The sequence below is a fragment of the Apus apus genome, chromosome 3 (assembly GCF_020740795.1).
Source record: "Apus apus isolate bApuApu2 chromosome 3, bApuApu2.pri.cur, whole genome shotgun sequence".
NCBI lineage: Eukaryota > Metazoa > Chordata > Aves > Apodiformes > Apodidae > Apus > Apus apus.
The window spans coordinates 40766784-40794637 of NC_067284.1; the positions used below are offsets into that span (position 1 = coordinate 40766784).

The 27854-nt window shown below is 40.6% G+C and overlaps 1 long non-coding RNA gene across 8 annotated transcripts in view; it reads right to left on the minus strand.

Annotated features, from left to right (window-relative positions):
* LOC127382431 (uncharacterized) overlaps positions 1-27854 on the minus strand; it is a 177584-nt gene that overhangs the window by 94224 nt on the left and 55506 nt on the right. For all 8 annotated transcript variants that reach the window (XR_007888953.1, XR_007888956.1, XR_007888954.1 and 5 more), the window contains one exon: positions 9980-10112. This is a non-coding gene — a long non-coding RNA (uncharacterized LOC127382431). The remainder of the gene's footprint in view (positions 1-9979; positions 10113-27854) is intronic.

The window sequence follows — 27854 nt, forward strand, 5'->3', positions numbered from 1 at the left end:
AAAAAGGAAAATTGGATTATTAAGGAAGAAAACTATTTTCTGCTATCCAGTTCTACTGTATTGAGGAGGATCAGGGTTTTGTAAATTACAGTTCTGTCAAGAAATCACCCAACTTTTCCTTCCCCTAACAAACAAAAACAATGTTCAAGAGGCCAAATACAGCCAAAGCAGTTGAGTCAAAAGAAGCTACAAAATAGAGAAGAAAACAAGACAAGAAACCTGCAAAAATTACATTGGTGCAAAGCTCTCCATTTGTCTTAGAAGTTAAACATATGATTTCGAGGAAAATAGGAGCTCTGTATTTAGCCTCAACTCATCCAGGTAATGAAGGTTATTATTAGGTTAACTGACTGTAAACATATTTAAAATTAGGTCTATACTTATATTTTCTACTTAGTCACCATGTAATGGGTGAAAATGGCTTAAAATATCTTAGTCTCCCAAAAGATCTACTTATCTGTCGGAAATCTGGGTTTCGAAGGTCTCAGACAATGCAGTAGGCCCATATTTAAATTTGTTGCTAAATCAGGACTTAAACAGGCCTTTTCTTTACAATCAAGTTCTATTTGCGTGCTGTCAATTCACTTCTGAAGGGTTAACAAAGCATACCAGTCTGCAAAGTGTTCGTTGCATTATTCTGGAAAAAAAAAAAGAAACTGACAGCAGAAAAAAAACCTGAGGTGTGGGAAGAGAACATTTGTACAAAGAGTAATGTGTTCACTAGGATTTTTTTAATCTCATTTGCTGATATATGAGACAGTTTAAACATGTGATTTCCTTTCCTATGACCCAACATCTTCTCCTGTTAATACTCCTTCAAAAATATAATGCTTTTTTGTGGCAGCTCAGCTCCCTGCCGTGCAAATGAATACAAATGTTACAAACTCATCGTTAAGACTACACTGAAAAAGAAACAACAAAACAAAAATGTGTTACAGAGGTGAAAAGAAACCCTCCTATTAAAAAATAAAAAAGTTTTTTTAAAAAATGTTAGACAACTGGAAGTCCTAGGTATCTCCCTCTTCTCTTTAGAGAACAAGGATTCCAGTATAACTCATTTATTCCAATGCAATACAGAATCATTTAGTTTGAATCAATAGGGCTATTCTCAATTTACATCACTGTAAGGAAGAATAGAATTTAGCTTTTATGTTTCCATTCATTCTTCCCAGGTATTAGAAATGACCCTTGCTGCACATATTTATGTATCTCATCACTGAATTAGGAATTTACGGAGAAACAAAGGTTTGGAGGAGTAAAATACTTTTTTAAAAGTTGAGTCTTGGGTGTTCAAAAAAGAAAGAAACTTTTTCATTCATGTGGTTCCTAAAGATGACATGTGAATATGCGGCACATCACTCTTTGCTAACAGCAAGCTAATTCCCTTGAGAGCAAAGCTCTGGTCCTTCTGTCCTTCCCCACATTCCGTCATCATAATCCTGAAAAGACCATTTTAAAATTATCAGAGCAGCAGTACAGAGGGCAGTGTCCTGTTCCAGGAGGTATTGTTTAAAGGAAAAATTGCCACCGTCACAGTAACCAGTTTGTAGTTCAGATTAGAGTAGTAATAAGTCTACACACCTCAGCAAAGCAGATCCAACAGTACAAAATTAAAAACAATAATAAAATAAAATACCACAACACTTAGTACTATGTCCAAAACACTAGAGATGTAACCATCACTAACCAGATTTTTCCATTTCCATATGCAGGGTTTTAAGGATATTGCTCTCCACTGATTTTTTTAAAGCTTCATCCTGCAGTTATTCTGTAGAAAAACAATGAAATAGGTCTTTGTGTGTATCATGCACTCTTTCTGATAACTTAAAAACAGCTCTGAACCAAACTTGGAAGGCAGTCAGACAGGAGTTTCATCAGAATCTCAGCCTTACTGGTGTGTGGAAGTTAGTTATGACAATAGTCATTACAGGATGGAGCAGCAGAGGCCAAAACTGAATTTAGGATGGAAAACTGATGAGGAGGAGCTGGATGAACTATGGTAGCACCAGGTAGAAGGGAGTAATGAGGAAAAATCATAAGCGATGCTGCTCAGAGGAAAAGGAGTAGGAAAAGGAGGAAGTAGTACTTCAGAGTGAAGGCTGGGAGGAAGTCCAGCATCCCCTGCCACAGTCTAATACAGTGGAAAAACTAAGAAAAGAGGTGTAAAAGGAATCAAATAACCTTTCAAACAGTAGAATTCAGATCTCAGACACACCAAGTAGCAGACAGGAGGTGATGGAAGGGATTGACTTATTTGTTTTGAGCAAGGGAGCTTCCAGAGAATTCAAGAGAAGGAGACCAGATGGGCACAAGGCAAAGGAAGGAGGTGCAAGAGAACAGAGATGGTAGCAGTGGTGAGATGGAGAAGGGAAAAGCAGGAAAAAAAAGAAGCAGCTAGAGGGGAAGGGAGTGGGGAGATGCAGAGGACAGAATAAATGTGGTGAGTTGCAGACAAGCACAGTTGCAAACAAACCAAGTGAGTATTGCTGTAAGGCAACCTTGCACTGCTCTCCTCCAGGAAAATGGCATGTATTCCCCCTGCTCACACACACAGCCCAGATAGAGTAAAATGGACTGTGTGGCATCACAAGGACAGCATGCTCTTCCACAGCCAGCAAAGAGCACATACCAATTCCTACAGAATAAGTGCTTTCAAAGCAAACCTAGCATTTCATACAGTTAAGCATTTAGCATTTCCGTGGCACTCAGCATATTCAAATCACAGCACAGCGCTGCTCACTGGGCAATGCAGGCCTGAGGCAAGCAAGGTCTGCTGCAGATAGCACAGAGCATTGACTGGGCTGTGCTGTAGCTCCCAACTGTTAGGTGGGCCCCAGCTCAGCACTTTAAATGCAAGTCCAACTATCACCTTTTTGATGGATGGATAACCCTGGAATTTTGCATAATCAACATCTCCGTTAATTTGGTTTAAGCACTTTTAATGCCAGAAGAACAGCTCTCACTTAAAGCATTTGCCATTCCCACCACAACATTTTGTACTCAGAAACAGCAGCAAGCGTTTTAGGCAGTGGTAGGAGTCCTACACTTGATCCTGTCTCATGCCACTTTCTAACTTTTCTTGTTGAACAAAGTTGTCTTCATAAAGGTAATATCCACCAGTATGTCACTCTATTCATTTCAGTGTCCTTTATCTTTTTTATTACCTACTGATTTTTCTGCCAAGACCTTTTCATGATTGATCTGTTACAATTTTATTAGAAACCGTTCACTTACAGAAGGCTTGTGGGGGGTCACATTTGCTCCTCATGTAATTAAACTGACAGCAGTGGTTTTCTCACAAGAAAAAATGTGGTGTGTACATTCACAATAAATAATGAATTCCAAAATTACTCAATTCTTTCCATATCTCCTGTTTTTTCTCTAGAGAGTTAAGGTCTATATTGAGCTATGCATCTTGATCCTGTACACATCCTTTAGTATCAGGAGATATCAACAGTAACTACATCGGGATCTGTGAATTAATTAATTTGATTTAAAATATTTTGATCATGAATCTAGATCAGACCTGGTTTTGAATCACAGGTAGGTTGAATTGCTGGCGTAGAAGCTATGCAAGAAATATTTTTTGGCTAAATCCCCCATCTGTATTTTCTTCAATATCTGTTGGGTCAAAGACAATAAAAATCTTAAGAATCACAAGTCACTTATAATTACTGTATTTCTTTCTATACCTACTTTGTTGTTAATTTCCCTCTTCTGTTTCTTTTGCACTGCATGTACTCTTACCACTTCCCCTTATTACTTGTAATCCATGAGAGGCTGGTTTATTACACTATTTCAGAATTAAGTAACAGGTCTTCCTTTAACTCTTGTGCTGTGTTCACCTCCTAACCCTTTATCATCTCACAGAATCACAGAATCACGGAACCATCATGGTTGGAAAGGGCCTCTGAGATCACCAAGTCCAACCATCAGCACAGAAAGAAAACAACAAACAAGCACAAATAACCACACACATTCCACAAAAAAAATACCTACACAAAACCCACAACCTCAGCCACTAGACATACCCTGAAGTTCCACTTCTACACATTTCTTGAATACCTCCAAGGACGGTTACTCAACCACCTCGCTGGGCAGGTTGTTCCAGTGTCTGACCACTCTTTCAGTATAGAGATTCTTCCTAATATCCAATCTGAACCTCCCCTGCCACAGCTTCAGGCCATTTCCTCTGGTCCTGTCATTATTCACTTGGGAGAAGAGGCCAACACTCACCTCCCTACAACCTCCTTCCAGGTAGTTGTAGAGGGCAATGAGGTCTCCCCTCAGCCTCCTCTTCTTTAAACTAAACAAACCCAGTTCCCTCAGCTGCTCCTTGTATGACTTGTCCTCTAGACCCTTCACCAGCTTGGTTGCTCTCCTCCAGACACACTCCAGCACCTCGATGTCCTACTTATAGTGAAGGGCCCAGAACTGAACACGGTACTCAAGGTGTGGCCTCACTGGGGCTGAGTGCAGGGATGTGATCACTTCCGTACTCTTGCTGGCCACACTATTCCTGATGCAGGCCAGGATGCTGTTGGCCTTCTTGGCCACCTGAGATACTGCTGGCTCATGTTAAGCCAGCTGTCAACCAGCACCCCCAGGTCCTTTTCTTCTGGGCAGCTCTCCAGCCACCCTGCCCTGAGCCTGTAGCATTGCCTGGGGTTGTTGTGACCAAAATGCAGGATCCAGCACTTGGCCTTATTGAACCGCATACAACTGGCCTTGGTCCATCAATCCAGCCTGTCTGGGTCCCTCTGTAGAGCCTTCCTACCCTCAAGCAGATCAACACTCCCACCCAATTTGGTTCTATCTGCAAATTTAGAGAGTGCACTCAATCCCCTCATCCAAATCATTGACAAAGATATTGAACAAGACTGACCCCAAAACTGAGCCATGAGGGACACCGCTGGTGACTGACAGCCAACTAGGTTTGAACCATTTTACCACAACTTTCTGGGCCCAGCCATCTAGCCAGTTTTTCACCCAGTGAAGAGTACATTTGCCTATGTGATGTTTCACCAACTTCTCCAGGAGAATCCTGTGGGAGACAATGTCAAAGGCCTTATCAAATTCTAGGTAGACAAGGTCCACAGCCTTCTCTTCATTCAATAGGTAGGTCATATGGTCATAGAAGGAGATCAGGTGGATCAAGCAAGACCTCACTTCTACAAACCCATGCTGGCTGACACTGATCCCCAGACTGCCCTGCACTTGCCACGTAAGCACACTCAAGATGAGCCTCTCCATGATCTTTCCTGGTACCAAGGTCAGGCTGACAGGCCTGTAGTTCTCTGGATCCTCCTTCTGGCCCTTCTTGTAGATGGACATCACATTATCCAGCCTCCAGTCATCTGGGACCTCCCCTGTTCACCAGGATTGTTGATAAACGATGGAGAGAGTCTTAGCAAGCTCCACTGCCAGCACCCTCACCACTCTAGGGTAAAGACCATCAGGGCCCACAGACTTGTGCATGTCCAGGTGCAGAAGCAGATCATTAACTACTTCCTCCTGGATTATGGAGGGATTGTCCTGCTCTCCATTCTTATATTCAAGCACTGACTGTTAAAGATGGAGACATAGAAGGCATTAAGTATCTCAGCTTTTTCCCCATCCTTGGTTGCAATATTCCCCCCACCCCCCTCCTGCCCATCTACATCCGGTAAGGGATGGAGATTCTCCCTGGCTCTTTTTTTATTGTTAATGTATTTGTAAAAACTTTTTTTGTTGTCCCTTACACCAATGGGCTTTTGCCTTCCTAATTTTCTCTGTGTGACCTAATGAGATCTCTGTATCCCAAAGGTGTTAAACCCTCTTTTTTTTCCTAAGTCCCAGCAAAATTTCCCTGTTCAACCAGGCCTGCCATCTTCCCTACCCTTTGATCTTGTGACACATGGGGACAGCCTGCTTCTGGGCCTTTAAGATTTCCTTCTTCAAAACCATCCAGCCTTCCTGGACCTCTTTGCCTTTGAGAACTGTCTCCCAAGGGACTCTCTCAGCCAATGCCCTAAACAGGCCAAAGTCCATCCTCCAGAAATCCAAGGTGGAGGTTTTGCTAAGCCCCCTCCTTACATACTAAGAAGGGAAAACTTAACCATTTCATGACCACTAAGCCCAAGACAGCCTCCGACTGTCACATATCCCAGTAGTTATTCTCTGCCTGCTCTCCATAATCACAGTTCTCTTTTATTTTCAGGAAACTAGCCATGACTTTGCCCAACTTTCACTCAAAGTTTAAACATTGCCAATTCCTATTATTTGTGTTACTTAATGCTAGGACTGGTCCCTGGGATTTTCCTGAGAGAAATGACTCTTTGACAAAGCGTTTTGACAAATGTGAGCTGTGAGAGGACAAATTTGAAAGGACAAAGGGAACCCTTTACCCTTCATAGCAGCAAGAAAACCCAAGCAGTTGTAAACTTTGCCTGGTTGCCAATAATTAAGTAATATTTTATCCATTTAATAGGCAGTTCTAAGTACAGATCTTCTAGGTACAGGCACTTGCAGATAGTATGGATAAATTTAAGGCCATATATCACATTTTATGTGGGCATCAGCTATTTAAGTAGTAAGAAACCTTACTAATGGAAGAACTTAATCAGGAAAATAACCTGAGGTGACAGAGGCCATAGCAAAAATCAGTGTTGTGCTGGACTACAGTCCTGAAGGACACGATCCGTATCATATCGTGCTATAGAAATATTTGTTTTTCTTAACATAAATGAATTACACCTCCACAGATGTGCATTTTGTAATGGTGGGAAGGCAGCAAGAATCTTTGCTCACTTCTAACAGTTGCTTCTGTGACTTTACTTCTCCAGCTAAAAATAGCTGGTGTGATGCTTTTATGGTCTTCAAAGGCACTGTAGGGACAATATAAATAGCCTGTGATGCCCATGAAAACCCCCCCAAAAAAACTCAGTTGTAAGAGTAGTAATATTTTGGTTTATGCCGATTTGTATTTATAAGGTGTTAAGGAAAGTAATTAATGTGGTTATGAAAATTGTCATGCAAAGTGTCCTCCAGAGTCTGAAGCTGGGAAAACACAGAAGGCAAAGCTTCCTCTGCAAGACAATTTGCTAAAAAGCAACACAGGAAAAAACCTGGTGTAAAATTTGCTGCTTTAGGGAATCCCCATGCAAATAAAAAGGGGCTAACATCTTGTGGTCATCATGAGCTAAATTGTGGAAGTGCTTTTTAAAGAGCAAAACCATCAAACTTTGTGTAAAGTATGGCTCACATACAGCAAGCCCAGTACTAAGTAAACAGTGGCGGTGAGTCACTGCAGGCAGACCAGGAACAACACCAGGAGTTGAACTTCCTTGCATAAGCCACTTGTCAACTAATTTGGAGGAACACCACTAAAATATAGCATATGTTTGGAAGTTATTTGCCTTGGGGGAAAGAAAGAAAAAATACAAAAGAAAAACAAAAAAGCAGTTCACAGAATAAATAAATACTCTGATGCAAATACTGTGCCTAGTATTTCTTTGCCTCATGGTTTGCTTTTGTCACACATGATGGAAATACTTTGTTTTTAATATCTCTAGCCCCTGGGAAAAGACACATTATTTTCCATTTCCTTCCTTATCCCTCAATTGTACATCCACATTTAGGGTTTCACTTCTGCTTCATCTTTGTTTTCCAGCAAGTCCTGCCACTGTTTCTTAAAAAGGGAAAGCATGGGGGACAGAGAAAGTGTGCCAGTATTTGTATTCTGGGAACACAGGTTCTGTACAGGTATACAGCACAGCAAAATGTCAACAATTTCACTGCATCCTTCCACCGGCAAAAATTAATCCATTCTTTTTACCCCTTAGAAACCAACCGCAGGGCACTGCAATCTGCAATCTCTTCTTCCGCACTGGGGATCTTTCCTTCCCTATTTGGGTTAGGGAAAGATACAATGTACCCATCTGTTTAAACGTGATTCTGATTAATGCACTGTCAGCAGCTCTGAAAACACTCCGATATTAACTTGCTCATGTGAAACTCAGGCAAGCATGTCCATAAGCACGAGGCGACACGTGTGTGCATGCTCATGTGCCAGCACGGGATGGATTCTCATCTAGAAAAAAGCAGAGAGGGAAGCGAGCCAGGAGGGAGTCTCCTGAGTCACCCTCCACCTTTTGCTGCTCCTCTGGAGCCGGTGCAGCAGCAGCAATACTTCTCTGTGATAAGTTTTTAGATTTGTCATGTCTGCACCCACTGATGTAGAAACTATGAAAGTGGCATCAGGAGCAATGATAGAAGGATAATTAAAAAACAATTAGCAAGAATAATTTGCAAGGGGCCAAGGGACAAGAGCTTTTATTTCATCAGCTGGTGTAAGTGATTAAGCAGGTACATAACACTGCTGTAAAAGTATCCTTTTTTAAAAACTGAGAGGAGGGAAGGCTTAGAGGGAATAATTACCAATTTATTTCTTTCTTTTGTTCTTTTGCCAGACTAACTTGCATGGCCAAGTAGTTTTCTCCAAGACAAGCAGTTAACAAATCACCTACCCCCACTCCGTAGAGTAGCTTTGGCAGCAGGGTTGTATCTGATGGAGAACACAGCTGCACAGATAAAAAGAAAGAACAATAGACTCTGCACTTCAATGCCCCTGATTGGGGCTATGATGGGAGGAAGGGAGGAAATATTACTGCATCTCCCATGAGCTATCATGCTGTTCCTTTCATCTGAAATCAGGCATTGCTTCATGGAAGAGGAGAAGAAAAAAGAATTAGTTTCCTTGTGGTATTTTGTTATTTGTTTTGGTTTCTGAAAGTAAGATTACACCCTATCTCTCAGTGAGAGAGATACATACAGTAAGACTTGCTTTCAGCCAGTCACACCTTCCTAGCAGCTGATTGTCTTCCCCCTGGCAGGGGCAGTTTGTCACATAATCTAGCAGTTTCCCACTGCTGGTCACAATTGTTGGGCTGTGCCTGGCACCGGAATGCTGCCCAGTTGAGAAAAAATCCCACAATAAGAGAAAAAATCCCAGTGATCTGGTGCATTCCTCTGAAAATAATCCAGCGTCCTTCATTTGAGCATTTTAGTTCTTGTGCCATCTTTCTTGCAAGTCCTGTGACCACCACTGCAGTTCCTGTGTGTGGATGAGAACCTGCTGTCAACCTTGTCATGGCCAGGACCTGCTCCTTCTGGTTTAGATTAAGATTTTTTTCCAGAGCATTTTCAAGCTCTAAATCCACTGCCTTTCATTCAAGGTACCTTGGTCTCTGGTTCCCTGTAGCTCCGTGTTCTTCTGACATTTCCCGGGTTTTAGCTTCCACTAGTAATGTGATCAAAATGATACTAACAGCAAGGTGATTCACAGATAAAAGAACTAGCCCAAAACGCACAACAAGCCTAAGAAGCAGCCTTCTTAGCCTTCTCACAAAGAAAAATATCTCACAAAAACAGATTCAAAACCCCAGGTCAGCATCTGAACTGCAGATTTCATGCCAGATTTCTAGGCCAGTACAGCACGAACACATATCTGGGAAGTATCCAAGCCTTTGAAGAATTTTCTAGATCTTTCAAATTCACCAAGCATTAGTGACTCTATGAAAAATGCAAATTAAGTACCATATGTGAATTCAAAATTCAAGACTTGCAGAGAACAATACGGAAATATACATTGCAGATGCATTTCTGCTTGGAAGATAAAAGTGCATCTTTCAGGATTTTGCCAGGTTCCCCTATTGTAGCTCTATCGTCTCTTTTGAACTGCTCTCTATGTAAATGATGACAGGGCAGTTAAGCACAGTGATTGCTAAATACTTCCTACTGTTCCCTGCGGTTTATATCAGAGATTTTCAAATTCAGCGTCTTTGTCTGGCCCTTCAGTCAGTGCTAAGTGGCTGCTTCTCACCAGTCCTAACAAATATGTCTTTCATAAGTTTGATCTTCCTGCTGTCACAAGTATTATACAATGTAAAAGCCAGGTTTTGGCTGGCAGCAACAGAGAGAAGTGGACTTAGTCACATACCAGATGCATATTCATTTCTTGTACTCGGTCCTGCTTTCTTCAAGGAGTAGAAGTAAGGGACTGCAAGATACCTGTCACTGCACCAAAGGCCAAGGTCTTGCCTGCACTAGGCTGGAGAGTTTCCTCAGTGCCCCTACAATACAACACAATGCAATGAAACAGATCAGAAGCAAGTCTCTCACTCTTGCAGATTGCATTTGATCCAAACAAGGTTAATTGTCACGTTAGTCTTTATGTACATGGGCTTTGCAGTAACCAGCATTTCCAATGCAAAATGTAAAGGTCCCTAAGTCCTCATTTTCCCAATCAGCTTACCTGCTTTAGAGATACTTTTTTTTCATATTTTTTTTCCTTGTAATCACAGAAGTCTTCTCCACATAAAGGAAATTCTCTTATTATTTCAGTGTCACCTCTGATAACACATAACGCAAAAGCAGATGGCACAAGCACTGCTGTGACAGATAACACCAGTAAACTTCACCGTTGACCTGATGTCAAAAAAAGGCAGGTCAGCCTGACCGATGGAAATGCACATTTACTGAGCTTCTCTGGGTCTGAAGAAGAGTTGAATGGAAGATGCTAGCTGCTAATGTGCCTTGAGCACTAAGTTAAATAGATAGTAGAAAACAATTACTAATTAAACTTTCTGTGAACTTTTCTCATTAACATACTAAAATAACCTCCCTTAGGCTAGAAGGGTGCCCTACGCAGAAAAAGCCCCCCACCCTCTTTCTAACGAAAATAGTGCTACCACTTGAAGTGCAAGCAGAGAATTAGCTCTAGAGTCATGTAGATGAATGATATCAGTACACTCAGAGATAAGGTCGTTTTGCATATTTTGGCGTATGAAAGAAACCCGGTGTTACAGGCAGGGTTCGCTAGCTTTGTGGATTTACCACCAAGCACCCCTTCCCGCACGGAACTGGAGTAAAGCAAATATATCCAGTCTGTGTGTGGATTGGATTATTACACACCGGGTAAACAGACCTCGCTTTGGGACAACAGACCTGCCCAGAGCAAATCTCCTCCACACCCTGTTACAAACATGCAAAACTCTTCATATTAGGACTTTGTCAGAGCAAACTGGAGTCCACAGATGTTAAGAAAAAAACTGAGCATTATCAAACATCGGCAAGCACTACCAAGTCATGTTGTGAGGCAAAGGTCTAAGAACATCCTTTTATTCATATGCATATATAAAATCCCCTGTAGTGTACTGTGCTTTGACAGAGTCTCTTACAGCACTATCTCCCCTAGCACATGACACTCCTGCTCTACTTCAGAACCTGGAGCAGCCTACAGACAGAATCACAGTATCATAGAATAGTCGTGGTTGGAAAGAACCTCTGAGATCACCAAGTACAATAATTAAAACAAAACAAACAAACAAACAAAAAAAACAAGAAAAATGCACCACCAAACAAACAAAAAAACCCCACAACACAGCCTACAATCTCAGCCACTAGAGCCCCAAAGTTCCTCATCTACACCTTTCTGCAATACATCCAAGGATGGTGACTCCAACCACCTCCCTGGGCAGGCTGCTCCTGTGCCTGATCACTCTTCCAGTTAAGAAATTATTCCAAATGTCCAATCTATACCTCCCCTGCCTCACCTTCAGGCCATTTCCTCTGGTCCTGTCGTTATTTACTTGGGAGAAGAGTCCAACACCCACCTCCCTAAAACCTCCTTTCAGGTAGTTGTAGAGAGCAATGAGGTCTCTCCCCTCAGCCTCCTCTTCTCCTTTCATCTCTTAAACCTTAAAGTCCACGTTTGTACTAGAAAAAGACCAAGAGCTGCTTACTCAGAAAAAGTTCAAGATTTTTACATTTTTGGTAGTTGTCTGCTTAGTAAAAACTATCCAAAACTATCTTAAGTAACCTACAGAGCTGGCTGGCACAGGTTCAATTTCTAAGCTGTTAATAAAGCATTTGCAGGTAATGGTGGAGTATCTCTAAGTGTCTCATGAAACACCAGTCAATTAGCTTTCAGACGTACTGGCTCCACACACTAAAGAAGGAGCTCCTGGCTATGATAGACTTTTAAACACAGATGACTATTTGATAACTTGTGCTAAATTAACTAATTATAGATTTGACCTCTCCGTTAACAAAAACGAAACAAAACAAAAACCAAACACCTTTTAAAATAGATTTTTTTTTCTGAAGTGTTGGACTATTTTCTTTTTATGTCAAAACAACAAAAATTTTTACTTTTTGCTCTAAAAAACTGCTTTTTTTTTGTGAATAACTTTAACTGAAACTACAACACATTGATTTTTTTTTTTTTTTTGGGGGGGGTGTCAAACAAGAAATTACAGAAAAAACTTTCCTTGGTTTTGATTCAGTCTCCAAAATACTGTGTTCATGTCCAACTTTACTCCTGAGTACAACAGTCATTTCTGCCTTCTACAGAAATATCAGAGCCATTTCAAGAGGATAAATGCAAAAGAGCCATATAAGATGAAGGCAAACTGCTCAGAAAAAAAATCTGAGTTTACCAGGATTAGGTTTAGACTGCGAGCTAAATGCAGGTTTCCTATTCATTAAAGAGCTGAGGTTCAAGAACCATTTCTCTGTCGGAACATAGAAGAAGAAAATGTAACAATTTTAACATGGATCTTAAAATACTATGAAAGAAATTAGGAGATCTGGCATTTCAAAATGCAAAAGACCAGTCTGTACAATACAGGAGTTGCCATTCCTTCTGAGTCTCCCATTAGAACCACCATTTACAAGAATAATTTCAGAAGTTATGAAATAAAACCTCAAAGCATTATATTTACAGCTTATAACTAGATCTCTGTGCACATAAGCACAAAAACTGTGAAGGAAAAATTATTTGCTGTATTGGACTGAGCACAGTCACTCCCAGTAGAGGAATAATCCTTGTAGTGTAATTTCCTGATGGAGAAGATAATCAAAGTAGTCATGTGCTATTGTATAAAAGCATTTAGAAGCATGGGTTTTTTGCTATATGGTAAGTGACTTGAGGTCTGTCATGACAGGGCTTTTTGAGAGAGCAAGAGTTGTCAGGTGTTGAGTTAAAGCCTTTATTTTGCTCAAGGATTCTTAGAGATCTGCAGCAAAGTAAGAACAAATTGAATAAAATTTGTGCTAAAAGTTACTGTGAAAACTTTAACTTTTACTGGTAAAACACCCAAGGCCTTCAGCTGTCCTACTGACAAAGAGCAGACTGCACAAAGAGTCCTGGTGAAGGGTGGACAGAATGAGGTGCTGACACCTGGGGATATTTCCACTCCTCTCACAAGCATGATGCATTGAACAAAGCTTTTTGCTAATGTTAACGAGTAAATCTCTCTTGTAAGGTTTTCCTCATAATTTTCCTTTGGCTCAGGCCCTCCAGCCTCACCAACCCAAGTGCTGTAGCATATTTTTCTGATATAATCTGGAGTGACTCCTTGATTTCCATATAAAATGCCAAATGGATTTTCTGCAGTGAGAACATCTCTCTCCTAGGAACAGAGCTATATCTCTCATCTGTTTTCAAAGAGGCAGACAAATATTCATCAGATGATAACCTATTGTGTCTATCCAGATGAAACACACTCAGTCCAATAACCTAAAGTGAAACTCTCTGGTTTTCATTACTTACTCTCTAGCACATCTGTTCCTCTAACAAAATTACTTACAATAATGAACGCCTGACAAGACTGGAAAAGCTGGATATAAAGAGGAGGAAACCACCACTGGCTGTTCCCCTTAATTTTTTTATATATGAGGAGTCATTACCTCAGGATTTTAGAAGTTGTACTTCACTTTTCTTTGGTTCTTTGGTCATGACAGTTGATAATGACAATTTTAACAAAATTATTTTTGTCTTCAGATTACGTTAATACTTGTTCGTCCAACTCCTCAAGCTACTGTGAGAATCCCCTCGTTGCTTTTCAGCACCCCTAACAGCAAAAATGCAAAAGGAAAGAAATATATATTACTTGAGCCACTGGTACAGACCAACCAATATAAACACAAGAAAACTAGCACAGTGTGGGGTTTTTGATACACAATGTGGGATACAATGCCCTAGAGAATCATGGTAAAAAGACTACACAGATGTTCACAGAGACACTCACTATTGTGCAGTGGCTATTCACTGGTAATGCATGCCATCATATATAATAACAAAGGGGGGGATTTGAAATTCTATTTAGAGTTACATTTTTCTTTGTTCCAACATCTTTGAGAAAGCAGCCTATGTTGATATAAAAAGGACCATATTGACCCTTTCTTGCTTTTGGCAATAACTGTCCCTTTTTATTAATATTGGTTTTATCTAGAGCTGTAATGACCATCCCACATAGGCGAAATGAAAGGCATTTATTTCATGCCTAACACCTCAGTGGGGGTTAAAAAAATCAATGTATTGCACTAATTTGCTGAATAACTTTTGGAGAAACAGCCCTCGAGGGCCAGCCACCTCACCTGGCATGTTCAGAAGCTAATTGCAAATCACTAGGCCTGAGAAGTGGGATCTCACCACTGAGCGTGTTGCAGTCTGCAGCTCTCTACACTAACATGATCAGCAATGATGACATTGATTATGGAGAAGTTCCTTGAGGACAACCTCAGTCTTTCTTACAGCATTAATCAGAGTTCTCACAAAAAGTAACAGAAACTACAGAACAGCACTGACAAGCCCAAGCAAGCTGTCAGATATTAGGCCTGCCTGAGTGAGCTCAGTCTGTTGAGACATGAACTGAGGCGTTATCATCTCCAGACACCAGCAGCAATAAATCGAGCAGAGCTTAAAAACCAGTTTCTTTCTAGTCACTCCTCCATAGAGGAACAGGGAAATTTACTGGATATTTTCAAATGGAGATTCCTATCCAAGACACATAAAGAAAAAAAGATATTTCTTCCCCTAGCTAGGGATTTACAGTAGGAGACATCACTTTCCTGGGGGAATTGAGGATACGTCTTTACTGCAGCTACCATCCAGTATAACCAGAATATCATACATCACTTGCTCACGTAACTGTCAGCAGCAGAGATACAGCACAGTGCTTCTCAATGCGGGTTATAAAACCTGTCTAGGAAACTTAGCATACACTTGAACAGGTTTAGTAGCCCTCACTAAGTTTTATATTGCCGTTATGATGCTGCTAATTTAAAGATAGCTCGAGTCCTAGTTGAAGGACAACTCTCCAAATCTCACCTGAAGGAATAATCTGAAATAGCAGCAGTCCAAATCTAACTTTGGCTTCACAGCTTCGTCAGTATCAATGTGGCTAGGGACTACTTTGAGCTTTCTTGTGCTTTTTTTAGAGGGAATTGCCAAGTCAGTGTCTGTCTTGCAGCTGAACTGGTCTATCTCAGAAGCACTTAAAGGAGTGAAGAGAGACTTCTGAAACAGCAGCTTCCTAAATCTGCCAAGCATCAAAAAAATGCAAAGCAAAATACCTCCATTCGCACACAGTAAGGAATGCTACTGGTACAATCAAATGTGTTATTCTTAATTTCTTGGAGCTCTGACTTATGCTAATAAATAGGGTTATGATTAGAGTGACCTAGACTTGAAGAGCAGTGCCCTGATTGATTACTTGACCTGGGCTTATTACACCCTGATGATGGCTCACACTGTTCTTCTGCACAAAGTGAAAGCGTCACACAGCATCCCATCCCATAGCTAAGTTTGCAGCCTGTGGGAAAACTGCATAAAGATTTTTTTACTTATCAGCTCAGCCTCAGAAAATTGCATTAACATTTAGATTTTGGCTTCTGATAGATTGTCAGGTATTATAGTCACATGGGTCTCTTTTTCAGCTGCAGAAAGGAGCCACTTCCTTTCAGGAATGGCACACTTGATTCTCCACTCAGGAATGCATATGCTGTTCCTTCTCTACCCAGAACCAGCTTGCTCAGACACCTAGCTCTGGATCTCAGAAAGCTGTGCTTCAGGTGTGGTTCTCCAGATAGTTTCTGCCCTCTCAAATACTAGCACCACTGCTGTCTTCTCTAACTTCTTCAAGCCTTGCTGATTTTGGATTGCAGATCAAAAATGTGCCAACAATGTCACACTGCTGTGAAAGAACCCAATACCATCTTGGGATGAGATCATAAAAATGCAACCTGGAAGTAGTTGTGTTCCTCTGTTTAATGATGCAACAGCTCCCCTTGGAACACCATATCCAGTTCCAGGGGTCATACCAGAAAAAAGATATTGAATAACTGGATCTCAATAATAGCCACAAAAGTACCCAGAAAGCTGGAAAGCGTAAAAGAACTATGGTTGCCTAAGCTAAAGAAAAAATTACTGAGGAGCCTCGAATATGTAAAAAGTTCCTGTGAGGAGGAAGAGAAAATTCTGGTTCCTGTGTTTATGGTAGATGGAGCAAGCAATAATGTTATGCAAATTGTAGCAAGATGGATTCAGGTTAGACTTCAGAAAAAATCTTGCAAAAATTCTTGGCATACAGGTAGCTGATCCTGCCTCATGGTGGGCAAATGGACTATTAACCTTCTGAGTCTTCTCTAGACCCATGTTTCTACATTATCCAAGGAGTCTGCTCCACAGTAAGAGAAAATTCAACACTATTTCCTTTGGAGAGCTGAAGAGCTTGAGCTACAGGTGGCAGTGAGGATGCTGAGTGCTCTTCCAAGGAACACAGCTCACTGAAAAAGCAAGCTCCAAGGTCAGTTAGAAGTGGTGCACCCATGTTGCCATGATACTCACACACCCCATAATAAGGGAAAGAAGAAATGAGGTATCAGTTCTCACCTTACAGTGATAAGTGCCTTAGAAGTATAGAAACACTAGAACATTGTTATCAGTAACAGTAAAAGCAGCTTTCATTTTTGTTACTTGCATTATACATTTTCAAAAAACAAGGTCACCTGTGCTATACACCTAAAGCTGTTTGCACAACCATATGTAATTTGTAATGTAGCATTAATGGGGGGAAAAAGAGTCAAATACTGTGGCTCAATAATCTTATGAAGACACCATAACATTTTAACTTGAGCAGAAATAAATAAGGGAGTTAATTGAATGTCATGCTTCAAGGTACAAACTGGCTGTCTGCAGAAGTTAATAAGGATGAGCAGGCACTACACAACTGACTGGACATGAAACATGGATTCATCTTTCTTTCAGAGCATCTCATGTTAAATACCACGAATTCTTGCATTTTGGTGACTGCCATTTGGGCTATTGATCGTGTTGGTACCTTTTTGCCCTGCTTCATACACCCACTTAGGAAACCCAATGCTGTTTACAAGGAAAATCTGAAAGAATTTGGTTAAGAAGTTGATGTCTATGCAGACCTTACTCTGGAAGTTTATCCTTTTGCTCTTGAAATATCAGCAAACAGGTTTTTTCTAGCTTCATCCAGGGTATAAATCCTAAGGAAAAGAGGACTTGAGGACTGGTCTATCAAATCCATATACTGAGATTTTGTCCTTTATGTATTTTCCTCACTTCTAAATATTTTAGTTTATTTTCTTCTTACTTTTAGCCAAAGACTCAAATTATGTATTTTAACTTCATTTGATTGAATACTAGGATGAATACTAGGATGAAATATGCAGTTCCTTTTTAATCAAAATAGCTTCCAGAATTTGTTCCTTCACCTTCTTATCACTAAGGGCAGTTGCAGAAAATTTTTAGCTGGGATAGAAATACTTCCATTTCTGCATTTCAGCAGGTTTTGGTTGGGTCACAGGGAGGCATAAGAGAAAGTTGTTCAGAACCAGATGTGTGGTAGGAACAAAAACAGCAAAGCAACAGTTGGTAAGAGTGTTAGAAGGCTTAGCAGGAAAGCCATTTATGAATAGCCATAGGGAAAGTGTCAATAGTGGGAGTGAAAAAAATAAGAGCCAGTATGCCATTCACAAGGACAGCAGCAGTGCTAGAGAGATGTCAGATGGTAGTGATGAAGGTGGGAGTTGGGCATGCATGCTGGTAAATAATTATAATGCAAGATAAAAACTGACATCTCATGAGAGATATTTCTGAATAGATTATTCCACTCAGACAGAAAAATTCAAATGCTATTATGAATTAGCAACAAAATACGTTAAGTAAATTATAGGTGTTTGGCTCCTGTTGTTTCTTAGAACACTATAAAGCACTATACAAAAAACAAAGCTTTTTTTCTCATGTATATCTGTGCAAACAAATGTGCTGCTACAATAACATGGAAAATATACACCAAGATGTTTCTCTTTGGTCTTTAATAGACCGTAAATTTCTGTTGTGTAAATCATTTGTATGCATGAAAAGGCATCTAGGTAGGTGCAAGAGAAACAAATCTCCGGTGGACAGAGAAGGAAGCAGGACAGCTTAATATAATTAAACTGCTATTACTTGGCTTTTCTCATCTCCATTCAGGCTAACCAACACACTCTGTAATGATATCAACCAGATAGTATCCCCATGCTGCACGTAGGTGAGTAGCATAGAAAAGGCTAAATGGGCTGCCTGTATCTACAGAGAAAATGCCAGAGACTGAATGTAAAGGCAGGACTTCCTTGGCTCTTTGCACAGTTCTTAAAAACCTGGACTCTCTGGCCATCAACACATATATTTCCCTGCAAAACTATGCAAGCTGAAACCTCCTGGGTTTTGCTGCATTAGCAAGTTCATCTCCTCAAACTCTCATTTGAGGCCTGACCCCTCTTAATTAAGATTCAAGAGAAGCAAAGTACTGCTGCTCAGGGTTCTGGGCAGCCCCAAATGGAGTCTTGGTGCTCTGCAGAGGAGCTCATGGTGAGGCAATCTGCTCATTAGGGAGTTTGGATGGCCTTTGTGTACTGCCAGACCACGGGTATGGCTTTTCATGACCTTTCTCTGCACCGAGGCATGAAAAGTTAGGAGGCAAGCTGCAAATGGGTTCTGCCATTTTGGGAGTGTGTGTATTTTGTACCAGACTCGCACCTGCTTACACCTGCAGGCAGAATTTCTGTCCCTATCAATTACTTTAGTAAACATTCTTAATGGGGTTTCAGCTGGTTATGACCTGATATTTTTCAGGCACATACACAGCAAAACCAGGAACTTCCTAATACCAGCTCTCTGTGTGTTTGCACAGCAGGGAGGGTAAATACTGAATGTATGTTCCAAAATAAATATTATTATTAACCTTGCCATTGTGAAAGAAATCACTCAAAATCGAGATCAATAGCAATTTGTTGCAAATACATGATAAGATGATTTTTAAATCAGGATAAGGATTTACAGAGAGAGATAACATGGTGAACAAAAAATATATAACAAGAAATATTAAATTATCTTTGTTATGTGGGAGGAAGGTTGACATTAAGGATTTTCTCTAAATATTTCTGAGCTATGCAGTGACTAACATTAAAATATCAAAATGACAGCTAGAATCTTATATTAGCACATCAGGAGGCAAAGGCAGTGTGTAAGTATGATTGCTAGGACATTTGAGGATATTTAGAGGCTGTCTGAGGTAGAACCACAGCTTTAATGAATGCACTCAGTAAGACATCATGGCATTCAAAATTAGGCATTTTATATAATAACAAAATTTATGCCCAGACCAGTTCAGAACAGGGCTTGCCCCCTCCCCTTAAACACTGCGTCTTTGAAACCTGTCTGGTTATGAGATGGCTGTGCTTTAGCTTTCAAATCACTTAGCCATTTCAAAGGTAATGTTATACCTACTTTGCTTATCAAATTATAATGCTCTGCTTAGTGACCTTATCTGCCCAGGATTAAGACAAAGTGAATATAGTTTCCTGTGGCAAGAGGAAAAATCAGCTTCCTTTCTCCTTCCTCACGTTCCACATGTAACCAGTAATTAGTCTCACAGCATATAAGAACCTAGAACAGTATTTTGCAGAAACTTGATTAAAATTATACAAGTTGGGAGGAGGGGAAAGAGGAAGGCAAAATGAACTTGCACTTGCCAGAGGAAAATGCATTAAACTTGGTGTACTTTTTAGGACATTGCTTTTTAATACATCCAGACACTTCTTTTGATGTCCAGTGCATCCATTTCCCTGTTTCCCTGGTCACTCTGACTGCCAACTACCCATAAAAAGCAAGAGTTTCTTCCATCCAGGGCATGCACTGAATTTTCTGTCTTAAAGAAAAACAAAACCAAACAAAACAAAACAACAAAAAAAGTGAGAGAAGGCAAGAAAGGAAAGAAGATAAGGACAGAGAGGAATACAGAGAGGAAACTAGGTGCTAGACAAACACCATATCTTAATACCAAGTTAAGACTTTCCTGGGGCTTGAAGCCAGACAAGGAACCTGAGAAATGCTCCAATGTCGAGTAATACTGACTGCTGGAGGTTTTTTTCTTAATTGAACAGCAAATCCTCAGCTGAAGCTCACCATATTAAATCTGAACACTTCAAAAAACGTAATCCGTTTCAATTTTCTTATATAACTCTTCATAAGTCAAAGACTGTGTCAAATAAAACAACAATTTCAGTTACTAATGACAGCATGAAGTGACAAAAGTGATGCCTAAAAAGGGATGGGGCAAGAAGGAGAAGAGCATGGCACCAGATGGAGCTAGAATCACCCCTCCTGCTAGCTCAATCACTGCCTTCGGAAGCACCATCTTTTGCCACCCTCCAAGCCATCTTTGCAATCTTGGCTCAGGGCTGGGGCACAAATTCAGGCGAGATGCCCAAGCCTGGGGTGAGGGCAGAGGATTGCTGCTAGACATGAAAATAGTCATCTATATAAGGAGAAAGAAGGAGGAAAGGTGAAGGCAACAGAGCAAGAGCTGGTTAAGTTGCTCTCACCACAAGCAGTGCCAGGCTGTCCTCAGGAAAACAGCAGCCATGCCTGAGTCTGTCCTCATCCCACCCCATTTCTCCCACAAATGCATGGGGGAAAGGAAAAAATCATGCGACAAAGATGAAGGATGCTACTCTGAAGAGTTTCCGTTATTTTTATTTTTTCACATTTCCTCACTGTTTTTCTTGACCAACAGCTTGGTTTTGTATGCATTTGCTCCACCAAGCCATTTCACTCTTTTTGGAGCATATTAGAAGGCTCTCACTCTTCAGAGATGTTATATCAGAACAAGGACCAGTCTGCACACTTAGTGAGAAGAGGGAGATTTTCTCTGGTTCCTTTCTTTCATCCTTTTCAAACCACACGTTTCTCTCTGCAACATTTTCCCTTTTGAAAAGGTAGCTACTGCCTCCAGTCACCATGAAGAAACAGTGATGGGTAAAGCTGCAGGCTGCTGCAGGGGCAACTTGGGAACCCAGATAAATCAACACACAGATGCTTTGTCTTGTTCCCAGTGCACATAGGAAATAACTTTCTAGAAGGTATTTCTGGTCTCAATTAAAAAAAATTATGAAAAAAATTAGAGAAGTCTAGCTAAATTATGTGCCTATCTTATTTAGGTTAAACAGGCTTAGGTTTCAGCCAGAATTTACAAATTGTGGGTTTGGTTTTGGTGTGGTGTTTTGGGTTTTTTTACCCCAATGCTCTAAGCTTTAAATTTTTCTTTAAGAAAAACAAGATACACCCCAAAAATTCAGAAATAATGGAATAATTATATAATTTAATTCAGAAACCATATTTAAAGTAATTACAAGAAATCATGGAAGATGTGCTAGAGGCTGATATACACGAAGATATAATCCCTGGGTCAAGAAAATCCTAAACTGCAGAGCACAAGAAACTGGGGAGAATAAATTTTTCCTCTGTTACACACTTCCCCACAGATCTTCTTCTGGCCAGTGCTGGTGTCAGGATACTAAAGTAGGTGGATCTCTGCTCTGATCTAGTACAACTGGTCTTCCTCAAACAGGGCAAACATCTGATAAGGTCTGTAAGTACCAAGACTGTAGTTAGTGATTAACTAAACCCTGGCTGTTACTGACCAAGTCTGGTTTTGGTAATCACATTATGTGTACTACAGCCACGTTGCCCATATATAAAAAGCTTTATAAAAAAGCACTGTAAAGTGGGAGGGGACGCCAATCACAGCAGCAGTGAGACCAGTCAGGCGATCCCTTTGTGCACACTGGGAAGCCTGTCACAATACGTGAGGCTGCAGCCCTCTGTTTACTAAACTCAAATGTAAGAAGCCAGGCCCTGCATCACGTTAAAGACAGTCACTACCCCACCAGGGAGTCATGTGTACACCGAGAGAGACTTGCCATTTTAAACAAGCTGAAAGTTTGGTTTGCCTGCCATCCTGCTGCCTTCTGTAAATACATGCTATATGATCTGGTCAGCTCAAGCTTCCAACTTAGTTGCCATAAAAGAGTCATCTGTATCTGTCCACAATGCTCTTACTTCCCATACAGCCATACAGACCTGTGTCATACATGTATCCTACATATATTTAGGACTACACATCTCTTCTGGCTGGCAGAGACTTAGTAATGTGACACAATGAAGGAAAAGAATGATCTTTCTCCTTCTAAATTAGCAGCTTTTTAAAGCAAAAACCTAGGCTTCACCTACAAATGGAGCTTAGTAAGAGAAAACAAAACAAGACTCCCCTCCCTTCCTTCTGTTTCCCCTAGGCTCCTTTTCAGCAGCACTTGAAAGACATTTAACTTTTCATGTGCCTCTGAGTTATTGTAAAAAAAACAAACCAACACACCAATACTTCCATCAGAGTAGTTAAGTAAGTGAAGTGATGCATTTGGTTTGCAGAATTACATCTTCAGTTTTGATAATAAAGCAGCTGCTGGACTTGTACCTGTGGCTGGAAGGTTAATCAAACTCTGGAGAATTGCAATAGATATCAAAAATATTCTGAGGATGCAAAAGAGTGCAATGAATAAAAGCACAAGGGAAAGATGCTTGTAAACTTGCATAGAAAATTTGAAAAAATATTAAAAAAAAAAAAAAGAGCTTTTCTAAGAAGAAACTTACCCTTAGCCTTTATTAGACACTTACTGAAGCCCTTGAGCTAATGCAAACAGAGATGCATGGTTTCCTCTGTCTCTCACAAGAAATGTGAAAAAAAAAGAGACTGACAAAATTCAGGATTCTTTCTCTGCAGCTAAGCACCAACTTTGGCCTTGTATTAGGATTTAATGGAAAAATATAAATTATTTTAGTCATATTTTTTATGCCATGCCTGTTTGTCAGCCATACTGTTATACCAGGATATCTACTATTCCATCTGAAGATGTCCTAATATACTGGATCATGGTCTGCTTTGGTACAGCACACTGAAAGGTGGATATCACATTATGCCATAATTAGAGTTATGCCATAACTCTACAGGAAACTACAGTAAGACAAGTACCAGATACCTTTAAAAATACATTCTGTAAATGTGTTAAATAACAGCCAAAGGGCAAAATCCGGTTTAAGAGCCATTATTTCAAATCGTACTGTCATGTGTGATTTCTGGTTTCGGTGTACAGTTCACTTCCATGCCCAGCTCCATCTTGATCTCAAAAAACTTTCTTGACAATATGAGCAAGAACTCATATCTAGTACTGGCTTTTCTGTCCCTGTACGGGATTGTCCTGGATGCATCATGCAATCCCCTATAGGTAACTGCTTTTGCCTCGTGCACACAGAAATTAGTATTCCTGAAAAAAAACAGAAATGCATGTATGTGTAGCCTCTACCACAAGCATTTTACACATCTGTAAGTGCCCACACACAACTGCACATCAGCTTATTTGACTTCACTATTCTAAACTACTTCCACATGCAACAAGCTGATGCTCTGGTATTTTTATGACCACTCTGACATTTTTAACAGCACCAGAAAGAGTCATTTTGACACTACTGTCATACTCCCTCCTCCTGACCTACATCCCAATGGCACTGCCCTCCACCTCTGATGGGTATTATGTTCTCATCTTAAGTCTTCACACACTCAAGCTACACCCAGGGTCTAGAGATGCATGTGGTTCACCTCAACATCCATGCTACTTTCAATCACAGAGTGAAGAAATACAATGAAATCCGGGCAAACTGCATAGGTTGATTCAATCTCAGCTACTCCTTGCTGCTGAAGCAAGGCAGGCCCTGGTTTGTCTCAGGTCCCTGTAGAGCCAACAGACATCAGGGCAATTCACATTTTTAATTATACCATTTTACTTTTTACAGCTTTACTGTTTATAAGTCACCTGCTAGGCAGTGATCCTTTCTGAACACAGTTCCTATTCTTCTGGGGAGCACAGTGGGGTCATGTCTGCATTCAGCATCCAGTTGTCAAAACAAACCTTTCGCACATCTTCAACTTATCCCTGGTTGGAGCCCCAGCCTGAACAACCACATCTACTACAACTCCTGAAGGTATAAATACAGTTAGCTGACTTCTTCAAAATGTTTTAATGTGTCTGAGGTTCTTCATTATCTCAAAAGAGTGCTACTGACAGAGTGGGCCTTGATGACAAGGTTCTGGTCCTTCAGAAGGTACTGCAAGATACAGCCAGAAGGAGGCCACCTTTGAAAGTTGGACTCTTCTAAGGAGAGACCAAATTATACCGGCAAGCTAATGATCTTAGGAAAGAGATCTGACAGGTCATTTAGGAATGTCAATAGAATACCCAAGAAAACAGAAATTATTTTGGTTGATTTCATTAATCTTGGCCCAAATTTTGCTTCCTAAGAGCCAGAAAAATTCAAAATGGCAGGCACTTTATCCATATGACAGCACAATAAGAAAATTACCACTCAGGCTTAGAAAATGAGCCTCTTCCATTTTGTGACATTCATTTATCCAGAGGAAATCATGCAATATCTGAAATTACGTAGGCCTTAGCTTGAAAAAAAAATCTTCCTGAATCACAGAAGCTCTCAATACAGATTTAATCTTTGAAGAAACACTTTCCTTTCAAAAGGAGTCAAATTGCCTTTTGGAATGATAATTCTTGTAGTGACCCATAAAAATATGCCAGCATTCTTTTTTTATTACGGTATCCAATGTTCTCTAAGATGATCTCATATCTTCCTATAGTAACTCGTTAGTTCAAAGAATAGCATTTCACTTAAGTGCTATGACAGCAAACAATTAGTAATAAAATGTGCAAATTATCGTCTGCTTTTAAGAAATCAAAACTTGATGAACTATTCCTGTATGATAACATAGTAACAGATAACACCTTTGAACAGTTATAGCATCAAGGTAGTAGTCTTTGCCTTTTGCAATCTGTATTTCTAAAATTTAACTTTTATTCAGTCACCCTAGAGAAGTAGCCAGTGCCCATGTAGAAAAAGTAATTCAAAACCAGAAATTGTGTATTATGTTTAGACCAGCAATATATGCTTAAGATACCCCAAAATGAAGATGTGAATGGTCTATCTTGCCTGTTCTGTTAATACAGTTTTGCTTCTCATTTTTTACTTGTACAGTCCAATTCACCTTCACTTGGAGCTTTCTCTAACCTTCAGAAATTACTGTTGAAAATTACTTGCAGTTATTGATCTTTGGTTTTCTTTTCCTCAGTTTTAGCTTGTTATTCCTATTTAAGCTTCTACCTCTAGTCTGTTATGTTGTTCTTGTAAAGTACAACTACAGCTATGTAGACCCTATTCTTTCACACAGATTTCAGCAGACAAAAAGTCATTCAAACCAGTGAGAACTTTTTGCACACTATAACCATCAGTACAAGTTGCTTCACAATACTCGAGCTGATTGACTTATTCATCATGAATAATATAGCTGATGAATAAAGCCCTTTTTTTAGTTCAGAAACCATTCGCAAATTGGTTGCAGAAACTGAACAGACTGAAATGTTGTACCTGTGGTATGTAGGGCATGCAATATGTTGCTTTGCAGCTGGTAGTGGTGTCACTTTCTGGTTTATCAATGGTAAAGCACTGCTCGAGAGCCGTAGTTGTGATATGGTCCTTCATTACTGACAAGCATCACAGTACATTTTGCAGTGATGTTTCACGGAGACACAGAAAACTTTGTTGGTAATTGCACTTTCAGCTTTACCTTGGGAAACTATATCACTCTGTTTTCTCTCGAGCTGAGTCCACCAGATTTTGATAAAAGTAGTTGTCATGGTTTGGGCCTAACATGACAACAAAGAACCAGCCACTTAGCTGCTCACTCAACTCACATACACACACTGGGAAGGGGAGGACAAAGGCCAACTAGAAGCTCATGGGTCAAGACAAAAGGCAAGGAGGCTTCTTCACCAATTAAGGTCACAGACAAAACAGACTCAACTTGGGGAAAAAATAATTTAATTTAACACTAATCAGGTGCACACAAGACACAGACAACACAAACAGCACTGCTTACATACATTACCCCCACCCCTCCCTTCTTCCCAGGCCCAAATGACTTTCTTCCCGATTTCTCTACCTCTTCCCCTCAGCGGCACAGGGGGACCGTGGGTGAGGTTTAGAGTGACTCCACAGTCTGGTGTTTCCTTCTGCTCCATCCTCCTCAGGAAGAAGGATTCCTTACAGTCCTTCCCTGCTTCCTCATGGGGTCCCTCCCATGGGAGAGAGTCCTCCATAAACCTCTCCTTCATGATTCCTTCCCATGAGGTCCAGAGCAAGATGCTCCAGTGTGGACTTCCCACAGAGTCATGGGATGTGTCCTACTTGAGCCAGGATTAAGCCAATTTTCTTTTTACTGATTTTTTTTTTTCTTCAGTGAGCTCTCTTTTAAATAGCAGCAAGTTTTTCAGCTAGTAGATTGATAAGGCTGGAATGTTTGTGTTACTGCCAAGACTTCAAGTACACTTTGCAGCCTCAGTTCTATCTGCCACCCTCCCATAGGGAGGAGTGGACTAGACAGACAGCAAAATTGACCAAAGCATTCAATTCCATATATCTACATAAGCTCAATGTAAGGTCAGGGATCATGTAAGTCAAATTCCTTTCTGTTTTCTTCTTCCCTTCTTCCATACATGGCCAGCATCCAGGGAGGAAGCTGTCTGTCCATCACCATTGATCCTTACCCTTGTACATTCCTGACCCTCATAACTCTTCCCTCAGCTCCTGTCTGCTCTGCTGCTCTCTCCAGCAGCAGTCCAGGACATTTCAGAACTGCTCACAGCTCAGGAGATGCCGTGGGAGTTGCTGGGGGTGAGGGGAAGCAATAGGGTTTTACACATTCCTGTATACACTTACATATAATTGTACATATTTTCCTATTAGTAGTATATAATTAAAACTGTCTAGTTTAGTTCTCAATCCAGAGATTCTCTCTGCTTTATCTTCTCTCTCCTTTCCTACATGGGTTGGAGGAGGAGTGGATCGAGAGTGTTATTGTCACTGATTTAATCGCCAACCCTGAGTCAAACCATGACAGGCTGCTTTGGGAACAGTCACCTCCCCTTATGCCATGGTCTTCCACAGCTGCATAATCCAAGTCCACTGGTAGCAAATCCAAGTTCACCTCTCCTGATGCCTTTAGGGAATATTCCACCATGCTCCTGCATGAATGCAGGGGAACAGCCTGCCATTTCACATAGGTTGCAGGGAAACTTCTGCTTGGGCACCTTCTTCCCCTTCTTCCTCACCAACCACTGGATCTTCACTCCAGCACTGCTTCACCTCTTCAGCACAGCTCTTCTTTTTCTAACTGCCTGCTCTGCTCATATCAGTTCTTTTGTATTTTTATAGCTGAGGCACATCTATTGTCTCTCTAATGGCTCCTTGGCTGGTTTTGGAGCTGGGGGAGCTTCTCAGTTTCTTATCCAAGCAGCACATGGGGCCCTTCCCCCACTATCAAACAACCAGACAAACCAGCACAGTAGCTTTCTCATTTTAGCCATGTTTCTAAATATCCTGCTGAATATTATGAATGTTTTTGTTGTGTTGGAGAGGCATATGACAACTATGCCAACTCTGAGAGTGAGCGCACCCACTTGTAGGGTCAGAGTTGCTGTTTGTAAAGAGAGTGTTGCCTCTGCTCTTCCTGGAGTGCTTGCCCTGGTCCAGCCTTTGCACCTACACAGCCCTGACCCTGCTG